The sequence below is a fragment of the Rousettus aegyptiacus genome, unplaced genomic scaffold (genome assembly GCF_014176215.1).
Source record: "Rousettus aegyptiacus isolate mRouAeg1 unplaced genomic scaffold, mRouAeg1.p scaffold_m13_p_7, whole genome shotgun sequence".
Lineage (NCBI taxonomy): Eukaryota > Metazoa > Chordata > Mammalia > Chiroptera > Pteropodidae > Rousettus > Rousettus aegyptiacus.
This window is the reverse complement of record NW_023416310.1, coordinates 40,139,714-40,153,407: the sequence shown is the minus strand read 5'-3', so window position 1 is coordinate 40,153,407 and position 13,694 is coordinate 40,139,714. Positions and strand designations below refer to the sequence as shown.

Genomic DNA, 13,694 nt, shown 5'->3' with positions numbered 1-13,694 from the left:
ACGATAATTCTATTCTACTCCAACCCTGCCAGAGTTCCAAGTTAATCAAACTCAAAGATGCATAAATCAATTTCAAATCTCCATTCCTAATCAATAAGGAATTAATACATTAGATAAGAGTAACTTCAGTTGACTTATCTTGTTACTTGCTAAGTATATTGATGTGCCTCCAAGTAATAAAAATAATAATAGTTATTGAATGCTTACTATGGGCCAGATACTATTCTAAGTTTCAGATATTAACTAATTTAATCTTCAAAACTCTATGAGGAGGTAGTTTATATTATAAGGTCAATTTTAATTAAATAATGAAACCATACCATGTTAATAGGAATTATGATATTATATGAGGGGATACAAATATCCTCCATTCCTATCCCTCTAGCCAGTGAGGAAAACACAAGTGAAAGATTAATTCATAGCAAATTTTATGGGAATTTCCTTCATTATGTATCCTGCCTTATATATCATACCAGGTTCTCAGCTATAATGGAGGCTATCTTTGCATTTTACAGCTATTTAAAGTTACCAGGGGTAAAAAGGAATGTGAAAAGATGAAATTTCAGAAAAATGAAGAAATTCCACTATTCACCAAAATGTATCCTATGTATTTTTTTAATCAAATGCTTCCTAGTCAGAAAGCTTGATGTTCTCACTTTGAGTCAGGCTTCATTTCTAGCAAATATCTTTTCTTCACTGAAACATGTCGCCTCTCGATTCTCAGCTTTTTTAGGCCTTACCCTTTGACCTAGATTACTATCCCTTGACAGAGATACCATTCAGTAACAACAGTAACTATCAAGAGGTTATCGTCTTAGATGAATGTTCTGCTTTACTTTTGTTCCAGGAAACTGGGGTGTCTCCCCACTCACAATTTCCAGTGGAATTAAGAAAGTCTCTAGTTTCCTCCTCCTTGTCTCTTCCTTACAGACCAAATCATGCTGGAGAAATCTAATTTTCTCCCAAATTCCCTGAATTTAATATAAATTTTCTCTCTCAAACCTTTCCAAAAGCAGAAAGTAATTAAGCTTTTGGCTTTCCATGGGGTTCCTTGATTCTAGCAATAGGGTGAATTATATAAAATATCAAGAGTACTTAAGTTCATTCTACATTCGAGTCTGCAAAAAAGTGTTACACAACATAGCTATCAACTAGTTAAAAGAGGTGCCCAAAGGGTTGAATGATAATCTGTACAATTTTGGTAATTTATTTAAATTATTTACTGATACTTACAGAAAAGCACACGAATCCTAATGTATGACTTAGTGAATTTTCACAAAGTGAACATATCCTTGTTACCAATGTCCAGACCGAGGAATATGTATTATCAGGACCCCAGACCTCTTATACCCACTTCAAGATACTACTACACCCCTGTCCAGCCCAGCTATCCTTGCTTATAATACCATAGATTAGTTTTGCCATTTTTTAAAACTTTAAATAAGTAGCATCATATATACATTCTTTTGTATCTGGCTCCTCTTATTCAATATTATGAGTATGAGATTTTTTTATATTGTTACATGTAATTTCAATTCTCTCATTCTTATTGCTATATAATCATATTCTTATATATGAACTGACTATTTTTAATGAATACTTGTGTTGTTTGGAGTTTAGAGGTAGTGCGAATAGTGTTACTATAAACATTCTTGTGCATGTCGTTTAATGAACATATGTACACCGATCTGTTGGTTATGTGCTTAGAAGTGGTGTTGCTGGTGTTTGGCATTAGTAGCTACTTCTAGTATACCCAAGTAGTTGTACCAATTTACCTTCCCACCAATGGTGCATGAGTTCCAGTTTGCTCCAGAGTTTTAAGTAACTCTGACATTAAGTCTGAATATCTGATAATGCAAGTTGTCCAGCTTTGTTCTTCTTTTAGATGACCATAGCTATTCCTGGCCATTTATATTTCCATGCAAATTTCAAAATCAGTTTTCACCTTCCAAGAAAAAAAGGGGGGGGGGCTGAAATTTTGGTGATAATTGCATTAAACCCTAGACAAATTTGGGCAGAACTGATTTCTTTATAATATTGAGTTTTCCAATCCATGAATATGATATATCCCCCTCCATTTATTTAGATCTTCTCTAATTTTTTCTCAAAACTGTTTAATAATTTTCCTGCAGATATTCCTTTAGATTTATTTTTTTTCCTCCACTGAAAGAGCTTTAAACTAATATAGTCAAACTCATGCAATAGAATACTATGCTGAAGTTCAAAAGGATATGAAAGAATGTCATTTATTAATATTTGTATAGAAAACTATATACTCACACATATCCTGAAAATATAGAAGGATATACACCTTACTTTTATCAATGGTTATATCTGAGGGGTGGGAATTTCTGAGGAACTTTCTATTTGCTACTTTTTATACTTCTTAATTGGGTGAACTCACATAATAGGCAAATATCATATGAGTACTGAAGTTTTAACTGATACATAATTGATATTATACTAGTTTCAGGTATATAACATAATTATTTAATATCTATCTATATATATAGTGAAATGATCACCACAATGTCTACTTAATGTCTATCACCTCACATAATTACTATTTTTTCACTTGAGAACTCCTACAATTTACTCTTAGTGACTTTCAAATATATAATACAGTATTATTAAATATGGTCACAGTACTGTACATCAAATCCCCAGAACTTAATTCATTTTATAACTGAAAGTTTGTACCCCTGACCTCATTCACCCATTTCACCCACTCCATACCTCTGGCAACCATCAATCTGTTCTATAAGTTTTTTTTTTTTTTTGAAGATTCTACATATAAATGAGATCATATGGTATTTGTCTTTCTCTGACCTACCTCATCCAATATAATGCCCTCAAGGTCTATCCACGTTGTCACAAATAGCATGATTTCCTTAATTTTCATGGTTGAACAATATTCCATTATATATATTTCAGATTTTCTTTATCCATTCATCCATTGATGGACACTTAGGCTGTTTCTGTGTCTTGGCTATTGTAAATAATACTGCAGTGAACAGGGCGGGTACATATATCTTTTTGAGTTAAGTGTCTTTGTTTCCCTCAGATAAATGTGAAGAAGTGGATTTGTGGAATCATATAATAGTTTCTATTTTAAATTTTTTTGAGGAACCTCCATACTGTTTCCCATAGTGGCTGTACCAATTCACATTCCCACCAACAGGGTATAAGGGTTCCCTTTTATCCACATCCTCATCAACTAGTTATTTATATTTTTGATAATAGTCATTCTAACATTTGTGAATATCTCGTGGTTTTGATTTGCATTCCCCTGATGATTAGTGATATTGAACATCTTTTCATATACTTATTGTCCATCTGTGTGTCGTCTTCTTTGGGAAAATGTCTATTCAGGTTCTGTGCCCACTTTTAATTGGATTATCTGGTGTTTGGATGTTGAGTTGTGTGAGTTCTTTATTCATATCATATATATATATACACACATATATATATAAGCAATTCATATACCTGATATAGGATTCATATCGTCTCTCTCTATTTATATATACATATATACGTAAATATATACATATATATCCATATATATATTGGATATGAATCCCATATCAAGTATATGAATTGCTAATATTTTCTCCCAATCTGCAGGTTGCCTTTTCATTTTGTTGATGGTTTCCTTTGTTATGCAGAAGCTTTTCAATTTGAGTTAGTTCCACATATTAATTTTACTTTTGTTGGCTTTACTTTCGGCATCAATTTAAAAAAATCGCTAAGATCAATGTCAAAGAGTTTACCGCCTAAGTTTTCTTCTAGGAGTTTTAGGGTTTCAGATCCTATATTCAAGTCTTTAATCAATTCTGAGTTAATTTTTGTGTATAATGTAAGATGATGTTTCAGTTTCATTCTTTTGCATGTGACTATCCAGTTGTCTCCTAACCAGTGATTGAAGAGACTACCCTTCCCCCATTGGATATCCATTCTTGGCACCTTCATTATAAAAATTTTTAAATATATTTTTAATTATAGTTGATGTACAGTATTACATTAGCTTCAAGTATACAACATAGTGATTCAACATTTATTTAACTTAGAAGGTGATCACCACAATGTCTAGTAATCATCTGTTACCATACATAATTATTGTATTATTGACTATGTTTCCTAAGCTGTACATTACCTATCTGTGATTTACTGTATGAGTGGAAGTTTGTACCTCTTAATCCGCTTCCCCTTTCCCACCCGTCTCCCTCTGGCAACCATCAGTTTGTTCTCTTTATAAATTTGTTTTGTTTTTTAGTTTCCCCATATAAATGAAATAATACAGTATTTATTTTTCTCTAACTTATTTCACATAATACTCTCAGGGTCCATCACACTAAAAACAAAAGCTTTTTAGTGTGACGGAGTCTCATTTGTTTATTTTTGCTTCTGTTGCATTTGACCAAGGAGACACATCCCGAAAATGCTAAGATTTTATTCTTTTTTTATAGCTAAGTAATCCATTTTATAGCTAAGAAATCCAGCCTTACATCTTTATCCATTTACCTATCAATGGACACCTAGGTTGCTTCCATATCTTGAGAAGCAACCTACTGCAGAGAACACAGTGATGCATTTATCTTTTTGAATTTTTTAAAATTTTCTTCACATAAATACCCAGATGTAAAAGTGTTGGCTCATACAGCAGTTCTAATTTTAATTTCTTGAGGAATACCCATACTATTTTTCATAGCGGCTGTACCAGTTTAGAGTTCCACCAACAGTGCAGGAGAGTTCCCTTTTCTCCACGTCCTTGCCAACACTTATCTGTTGTCTTTATAATAGCAGGAGTGAGGTGGTATCTCAAGGTTTTGATTTGTATCCCTGTTGATTAGTGATGTTGAGTACCTTTTCATGTACTGATTGACCATCTGTATGTCTTCTTTGGGAAAATATTCAGGTTCTTTTCCCCATTTTTAATTATTTTATGTTGAGTTGTATGAGTTCCTTATGTATATTGGATATTAACCCTTTATTAGATATATAATTTGCAAATATATTTACTGATTCAGTAGGCTGCATTTTCACCTTAATGATGTTCTTTGCTGAACAAAAGCTTTTTAGTGTGATGGAGTCTCATTTGTTTATTTTTGCTTCTGTTGTGTTTGACCAAGGAGACACATCCCCAAAAAACATTGTGAAGTCTGATGTCAGAGATTTTACTGCCTATGTTTTCTTCTAGGAGTTATTTGGTTTCAGGTCTGACATTTAAGTCTTTAATCCATTTTTAGTTTATTTTTGTGTATGTTGTAAGAAAGTGGTTGAAGTGTTTTGTTTTATTTTATTTATGTATCTGTCCAGATTTCCCAACGTCGTTTATTGAAGAGACTGTCTTTACCCCATTTTATATTCTTGCCTCCTTTGTCATAGATTAATTGGCACTATAAGGATAGGTTTCTCTATAGGCTCTTTATTCTGTTCCATCGTTCTATGCATCTCTATTTGTGCCAGTACCATACTGTTTTGATTACTATAACTTGGTATAATTTGAGATCAGGAAGCACGATGCCTACTTCAGTCTTCTTTCTCTGAATTGTTTTGGCTATGAGTTTGTGTATTTTGGATATCAGCCCCTTGTCAGAGGTATTGTTTGTGAATACCTTCTCCCATTTGATTGGTTTCCTTTTTGTTTGTTGTTTTGTTTGATGGTTTCTTTCTGTGCAGAAGAAGCCTTTTAGTTTGATGTAGATCCATTCATTTATTTTTGCTTTTCCTTGCCTTTGCAGTCAAGTTCACAAAAACCCCGGTAAGACTAAGGTCCATAAGATTCCTGCCTATGTTATTTTCCATGTATTTTATTGTTTCAGGTTTTATATTCAAGTCTTTAATACATTTTGAGTTAGTTTTTGTATATTGTGTCAGACAGCAGTTTAGTTTCAGTCTTTCACATGTAGCTTTCCAGTTTTTGCAAACACCATTTATTGAAGAGACTTTCCTTTCTCCATTGTACATTCCTAGCACATTTGCCAAAAATTAGTTGCCCTATATGTGTGGGTTTCTTTCTGGGCTCTCAATTCTATTCCATTGGTATGTGTTTGTTTTTCTGCCATCACCATACTGTTTTGATTACTGTAGCTTTGTACGATAGTTTGAAGTCGGGAAGTGTGATACCTCAGGCTTTATTCTTTTTTATCAGGATTGCTTTGGCTATTTGGGGTCTTTTGTGGTTCCATATAAATTTCAGGGGGGTTTGTTCTATTTCTGTGAAAAATAACATGGGAATTTTGATAAGGAGTGCATTAAATCTGTATATTGCTTTAGGTAGTATGGCCATGTTAACAATGCTAATTTTTCCAGTCCATGAACACATAATATGTTTCCATTTATTTGTGTCTTCTTCAGTTTCCTTCAACAATATCTTGCAGTTTCTATTGTACAGGTCCTTCATCTCCTTTATTAGTAGGTATGTTATTCTTTCTGAGGAAATTGTAAATAGGATTGTCTTTTTTTTTTTTTTTTTTTTTTCAGGTGAGGCAATCCTTGGTTGACCTCACAGATTGCAAGGACCTTGTCAGCTTAAAATTCCTTATTTTTTTATTTTTAATTTTTTATGCCTACAGCACCTGGTCTTCCTAGGTGGTCTCCCACCCAAGTACTAACCAGGCCTGACCCTACTTAGCTTCCGAGATCAGATGGGATTGGGCTTGTTCAGGGTAGCATGGCCGTAGACAGACTGTTTTCTTAATTTCTCTTTGATTGTTCATTATCAGTGTGTGAAATGCAACCAATTTATGAATATTAGTTTGTATTGTACAATTTCACTGAATTCCTTTAATAGTTCTAATAGTTTTTTATATATATATATTGTCATGTTATCTGCAGTGACCATTTTACTTCTTTCCAATTGAGATATCTTTTATTTCTTTTTCTTGTCTGAGTGCTGTGCCTAGGACTTCCATTGCTATCTTGAATAAGAGTGGTGAGAGTGGGCATCCTTGTCTTTTTCCTGACCTTAGAGAAAAAACTTTAAGCTTTTCATTGTTGAATATGATGCTGTGTGTTTGTCATGTGTGGTCTTTATTATGTGGAGGTATGTTCCATCTGTACCCACTTCATTGAGAGTTTTTGTCATAAATGGATGTTGAATTTTGTAAAATTCTTTTTCTGCATCTGTTTAGATGACAATATGATTTTTATCCTTCATTTGTTTATCTTTTCCCATTGATCGATTTACAGATATTGAACCATCCCTGTATCCCTGGAATAAATCCCACTTGATCATAGTGTATGATCCTTTGGTGGTGGGGGGGGGAGGGTGGGAGAGGAAAGGATTGTACATCCTTCCAAGTTTATTAAAAGATCTGGACAGAATTATAATTGGTGTTATGTTATTTATGTGCAAATGTTTATGTTGGTGAGTGTTCTTATGTGATCTTTTTAATTCAGTAGTAAACTGCTGAATTCAGTTTACTACTGTTTTGTTGAGAATTTTTGCATCTATGTTCATCAGGGATATTTGCTTTGTAATTAATTTTCTTTTTGATTTTGGTATTGGGGTAATGATGGCCTTGTAGAATGAGTTTGGAAGCTTTCCCTCCTCTTCACTTTTTTGGAATAGTATGAGAAGGACAGGTATTAATTCTTCTTTGAATGTTTGGTAGAAATCACTTTTGAAGTCATCTGGTCCTGGACTTTTTTGTTCATTGGTAGTTTTTGATTACTAATACAATTTCATTAGTAGTTATTGGTCTGTTCAGATTTTCTGTTCCTTTCTGATTCAACATTGGAAGATTGTATATTTCTAGGAATTTGTCCAGTTATTCCAGGTTGTTCAATTTGTTGGCATACAGTTGTTCATAGTATTCTTATAATCCTTTGCATTTCTGTGGTATCAATTGTCACTTCTCTTTCGATTCTGATTTTATTTAGGCCTTTTTCTTGATGAGTTTTGCTAAAGGTTTATCTTGTTTACCTTTTCAATGAACCAACTCTTTTGTTGATCTTTTCTCTTATTTTTGTAGTCTCCATTTCATTCTTTTGTACTCTGACCTTTATTATTTCCTTCTAACTTTGGACTTTGTTCTTCCTGTTGTAATTCCTTTATGTGTAAGGTGAGAATGTTTGATTTTTCATTTCTTGAGGTAGGCATACAGCGCTAGAAATTTTCTTCTTAGAACTACTTTTGCTGGGTCCCAAAGATTCTGGATTGTTATATTTCCATTTTCATTTGTCTCAAGATAATTTTTGATCGCCTTGATTTATTAACCTACTGATGGCTTAGTAGCATATTGCTTAGCCTCCATATGTTTGTTTTTCTAGATTTATTCTTAAAATTGCTTTCCAGTTTCATAGCATTGTGCTTGCAGAAAATGCTTGATGTGATTTCAATCTTAAGTTACCGAGACTTTTGTGACCTAATGTGTTCCAGAAAGGAAATGTTGAACACTTGAATATGTATTCTGTTTTGGGGTGGAATGTTCTGGTAATATCTATTAAGTCCATCTGGCCTAATTTGTCATTTAAGGCCACCGTTTTCTTATTTTCTCTGTGGGTGGTCCGTCCATTGATGTAAGTGGGTGTTACTATTATTGTTTTATTGTTGATCTCCACCTTTATATCTGTTCATATTTGCTCTGTGTATTTAGGTAGCCCTACATTGGGGGTGTGGATGTTTACAAGTGTTAAATCTTCTTGTTGGATTGATTCCTTTATCATTATGTAATGCCCTTCTTTGTCTCTTGTTACAGTCTTTGTTTTAAAGTTTATTTTGTGTGATGTAAGTATTGCTACCTCAGCTTTCTTTTCATTTCTGTTTATATGTAATATCTTTTGCCATCTCTTCACTTTCAGTCTGTGTATGTGCTTTGATCTGATGTCTCTTGTAGATAGCATGTGCATGTGTCTTGTTTTTCTCCATTCTGCCACCCTGTGACTTTTGACTGGACCAGTTATCCATTCACATTTAAAGTAATTATGAATAGGTATGTATTTATTGCTATTTTATTGTCTTCCAGATTATGTAATTCTCTGTTCCTTTTTTTCCTCTCTTATACATTCACGACTTTAATGACTTTTAGTTTCCATTTTTGTATCATATGTTTTGGGTTTGCGGTTACCATAAGATTCATGTATAACAAGCTACATTTACAGCAGTCTATTTTAAGTTGATGGTCACTTACGTTAGAACACTAAAAGCACTACATTTCTTACTCAAAAGTCCCACTACTTTTATGTTTTTGACATCATTTTTTACATCTCTTGTGTGTCTGTATTCCTTATTTATTACTGTGCTTACACATGCTTTTACTGCCTTCATCTCTCAACCATCATACTAGTTTTATGATTGAATGATATATATTTACTAAATGTCTTTGTCACTGAGATTTTTTTCTTGCTTATTTTTTCTTATTTTTAGTTTTGGCTGTTTCTGCTTAAAGAATTCTGTTTAACATTTCTTATATTGCTGGTTTAGTGGTGATTAACTTTTGCTTGTCTAGGAAACTATTTCCTTCAATCGTAAATGCTAAAATTGATAGAGTATTCTTGACTGTAGGTTTTTCCTTTCATCACTTTAATATATCTTGCCATTCCCTCCTGGCCTGCTGAGTTTATTAGTGGGAGGGTAACTTTTGTATACAACTAGCTGCTTTTCTCTTGCTGATTTTAAAGTGACTTTTTCATACTTTTAATTATTGTGTCTCGGTGTGGGCCTGCTTAGATTTATCATGATAGGGACTCTGTGTTTTCTGGATTTGGAAGTCTGTTTCCTTCACAAAGTTAGGGAAGTTTTCAGCCATTATTTCTTTAAATAGGTTTTCTGTCCCTTTCTCATCTCCTTGTGGGACCCCTATGTCTTGTGTGTTGGTATGCTCAGTGTTATTCCAGAGGTCCCATAAACTATCCTCTTTTTTAAAAATATTTTTCTTTGGTATTTTGACTGATTTCTATTGCTTATTTTCCAGCTTGCTCACTGATTCTTCTACATCATTTAATGTTTTGTTGATTAGTGTATTTTTCAGTTCTGATTTTTTTTTCTTTTTTCAAGTTCTCACAAAGTTCTTCTATTCTCCTGAGTTCATTGAGCATCTTTATAACTATTGTTTTCAACTATTTATTACCTACTTGTCTCCATCTTCTTCAGTTCATTTTCTGGGTTTTTTTTCCTGTTCTTCCATTTGGAACATATTTCTCTGTGTCCTCATTTAGGCTGTCTTTTTGTTGATCTAATACAAAGAACAAACAGAGAGGCAGCCAAAATAAGGAGACAATGTGTCCCAAATGAAATAACAGGAGAAAACTCCAGAAAAAAAAACTAAACAATATGGAAGCAAGCAGTCTTTCAGATACAGAGTTCAAAACACTAGTTAAAAGGATGCTTAAGGAACTTAGAACTTTAACAAAGAAAGTAAGAATAAAAAAAGAACCAGTCAGAAATGAAAAATACACTAGAAGGAATAAACAGCAGATTAGTTGAAGCAGAGCATCAAATCAGTGATTTAGAAGACAAGGATAGTTTAAGGGCCCTCTGGAACAACAAGTATACCAACATTCTCATCATAGAGGTACCAGAAAGAAAAGAGAACAAGGGATTGAAAACCTATTTGAAATAGTAATAACTGAAAACTTTCTGAACCTGGAGAAGGAAATAGACATACAAGCCCAGTAAGGGCAAAGAGTCCCAAACAAGAGGAACCCAAAGAGGCCCACACCAAGACATTATAATTAAAATGCCAAAGGTTGAAGGGAAACAGAGACTCTTGAGAACTTAAGACAGTTACCTACATGGCAATTCACATGAGAATGTCAGAAGATTTCTCAACAGGAACTTTGCAGGCCAGAAGGGATTACTATGAAATATTCAGAATGATGAAAAACAAGGACCTACAGCTAAGACTACTCAGCAAGGCTATCAATTAAACTTGAAGGTGAGTTAAAGAGCTTCCCTGAAAGCAAAAAGTTTAATTCATCACCACCAAGCAAGTATTACAAGAAATGTTAAATGGATTTCTTTAAGGAGAAAAAGTTGGGGGAGGGCATAAATATGAATAATAAAATGGCCATAACTGTCTCAATAATCACTTTAAATATAAATGGATTAAATGTGCTCCAATCAAAAAACATAGGGTAGCTCAATGGATAAGAAAACTACACCCACACATATGCCACCTACAAGAGACTCACTTCTGATCAAAAGACGAAGCTATTTCACAATGATAAAGGAATAAATCCACCAAGAGGATATATAACCTTCGTAAACTTTTATGCACCCAATATAGTCTAATGTATCATTTCAGGCCACTGTTTCCCTGTTGATTTTCTGTCTGGAAGTTCTATCCATCTTTGTTATGGGGTGTTAAAGTCCCTACTATGATTATTACTGTTGATTTCTCCCTTTATGTCCATCAATATTTGCTTTACATATTCGGGTGCTCCTATGTTGGGTGCATAAAAGTTTACAAAGGTTATATATCCTCTTGGTGGATGGCTTTGCAAGTGAATTTAACTAAATCAAATGAATTAAAACCTATCCTTCTCAAACTATTCCAGAAAAATTCAAGAGAATAGAGGAAACATGCCTCAACATAATATTTATTAATATCAGGTAGCATACCGCCCAAAGCTAGCATCATACTCAATGGGGAAAAGATGTGTTTTCCTTAATATCAAGAACAAGACAAGGATATTCACTTTCATCACATATTCAGCATAGAACTGGAAGTCCTAGCCACAGTAACTCAGACAAGAAAAAGAAATAACAAGCATCCAAATTAGAAAGGAACAAGTAAAACGTATTACTTGCAGATGGCATAATACTAAAAGAGAATACTAAAGATTCCACCAAAAAAAAAAAATCTATTAGTACTGATAAAAAATGAACATTCCAAACTCGGTTGTATTTTTATATACCAATATGAAAGAAATTTTTTTAAAAAATTTTCAATTGCATAAAAGAAAAAAATTGAGCCAAAGAGATAAAAGACCTGTATTAGAAAATTATAAGACACAGAAGAAAGAAATTTGAAGAAGATACCAATAGATGAAAACACATACCATATTCATGGATGGGAAGAATTAACATCACTAAAACGTCTATACTACCCAAAGCAACCTATAGGTTCTCTGCAATACCTATCAAAATACCAATGACATCTTTCATGAAACTAGAATTCATATGGAACCACAAAAGACCCTGAATAGACCATGACAATCTTGTGAAAGAAGAAAAAAGTGGGAGGTATATCATGCTACTTGACATCAAATATACTACAAGGCTATAGTAATCAAAACAGCATGGTACTGGCATAAAAATGGACAGCTAGATCAATGAAATGGAATAGAGAGCCCAGACATAAACCCACGCCTATATGGTAATTTATGACAAAGAAAGCAAGGACATACAATGGGGTAAAACAGTCTCTTCAATATATGGTACTGGCAAAACTGTAAAGATACATGCAAAAGAATGAAACTGAATCACCTTTTTACACTATCTACAAGAATAAAACAGGTTAGAGAATTAAATGTAAGACCCCAAACCGTAAAACTCCTAGAAGAAAATAGGCAGTACATTTTTCTTAGTAATATTTTTCTGATATGTCACCTTAGGCAAGGGAAACAAAAGAAAAAAATAAACAAATGGGACTACATTGAACTAAAAAGTCTGCATAGCAGAGGAAATCGTCAACAAAATGAAAAGACAACCTACTGAATGGGAAAAGATATTTTTCAATGATAATCTTATAAAAAGTTAATATCCAAAATTATAGAACTCTTACAACAAGAAGAAATTCAATTATAAAATGGGCAGAGGACCTAAATAGACATTTCTCCAAAGAGAACATACAGATGGCCAACAGACATATGAAAAGATGCTCAATGTCACTAATTATCACAGAAACGCAAATTAAAACCACAATGAGACATCACCTCACACCTGTCAAAATGACTATCATCAATCAATCAACAAACAAGGGTTAGTGAGGATTTAGAGAAAAAGGAACCCTCATGCACTGTTGGTGGGGCTGTAAATTGGTTCAGCCACTGTGGAAAACAGTTTGGAAGTTCCTCTAAAAGTTAAAAACAGAATTACTGTGTGACTCAGCAATTCTACTTCTGGATATTTATCCAAAGAAATCCGAACAGCAATTTGAAAAGATACATGCACTCCTATGTTCACTGCCAAGATATGGAAGCAACCTAAGTGCCAATCAACAGACAACTGGATAAAAAAGAGGTGGCACATATGTACAATGGAGTATTAACCAGCAGTAAAAAAGAATGAAGTCTTACCATTTGCAACAATGTGGATGAACCTAGAGGTAATTATGCTAAGTGAAATAAGTCAGAGAAAAACAAATCCCGTATGATTTAACTAACATGTGGACTCTAAAGCTCAAAAAAAGCAAAACAAAAACAGACCTAGATACAGAGAACAAACTGATAGTTGCCTAATAGGAAGGGGGTTGGGAAGCTGGGTGAGAAAAGTAAAGGGATTAAGTATCAATTGGTAGCTATAAAATAGTTACAGGGATGTACTATAAAGTACAGCACAGGGAATACAGTCAATATTGTACTGTGTGTGGTGCCAGGTGGGTACCAGACTTATCAGAAGTCACTTTCTAAGTTATATGTCTTACCACTATGCTGTATACTTGAAGCTAATATAAAATAATAGAGTGTCAACTGTAATTAAAAAATAAACATTAATATAAAAAAGACTGTAATTCCTGGCCTTATTT

The 13,694-nt window shown here is 33.5% G+C and overlaps 1 protein-coding gene and 1 non-coding gene across 12 annotated transcripts in view; one reads left to right on the top strand and one right to left on the bottom strand.

Annotated features, from left to right (window-relative positions):
• Positions 1-13,694, top strand: part of LOC107519877 (WD repeat containing planar cell polarity effector) — a 298,814-nt gene that overhangs the window by 193,768 nt on the left and 91,352 nt on the right. The window lies entirely within an intron of this gene.
• On the bottom strand, positions 6,567-6,685 carry LOC118606047. Its single transcript, XR_004952297.1, has one exon. It is a non-coding gene; the product is annotated as a 5S ribosomal RNA (ribosomal RNA).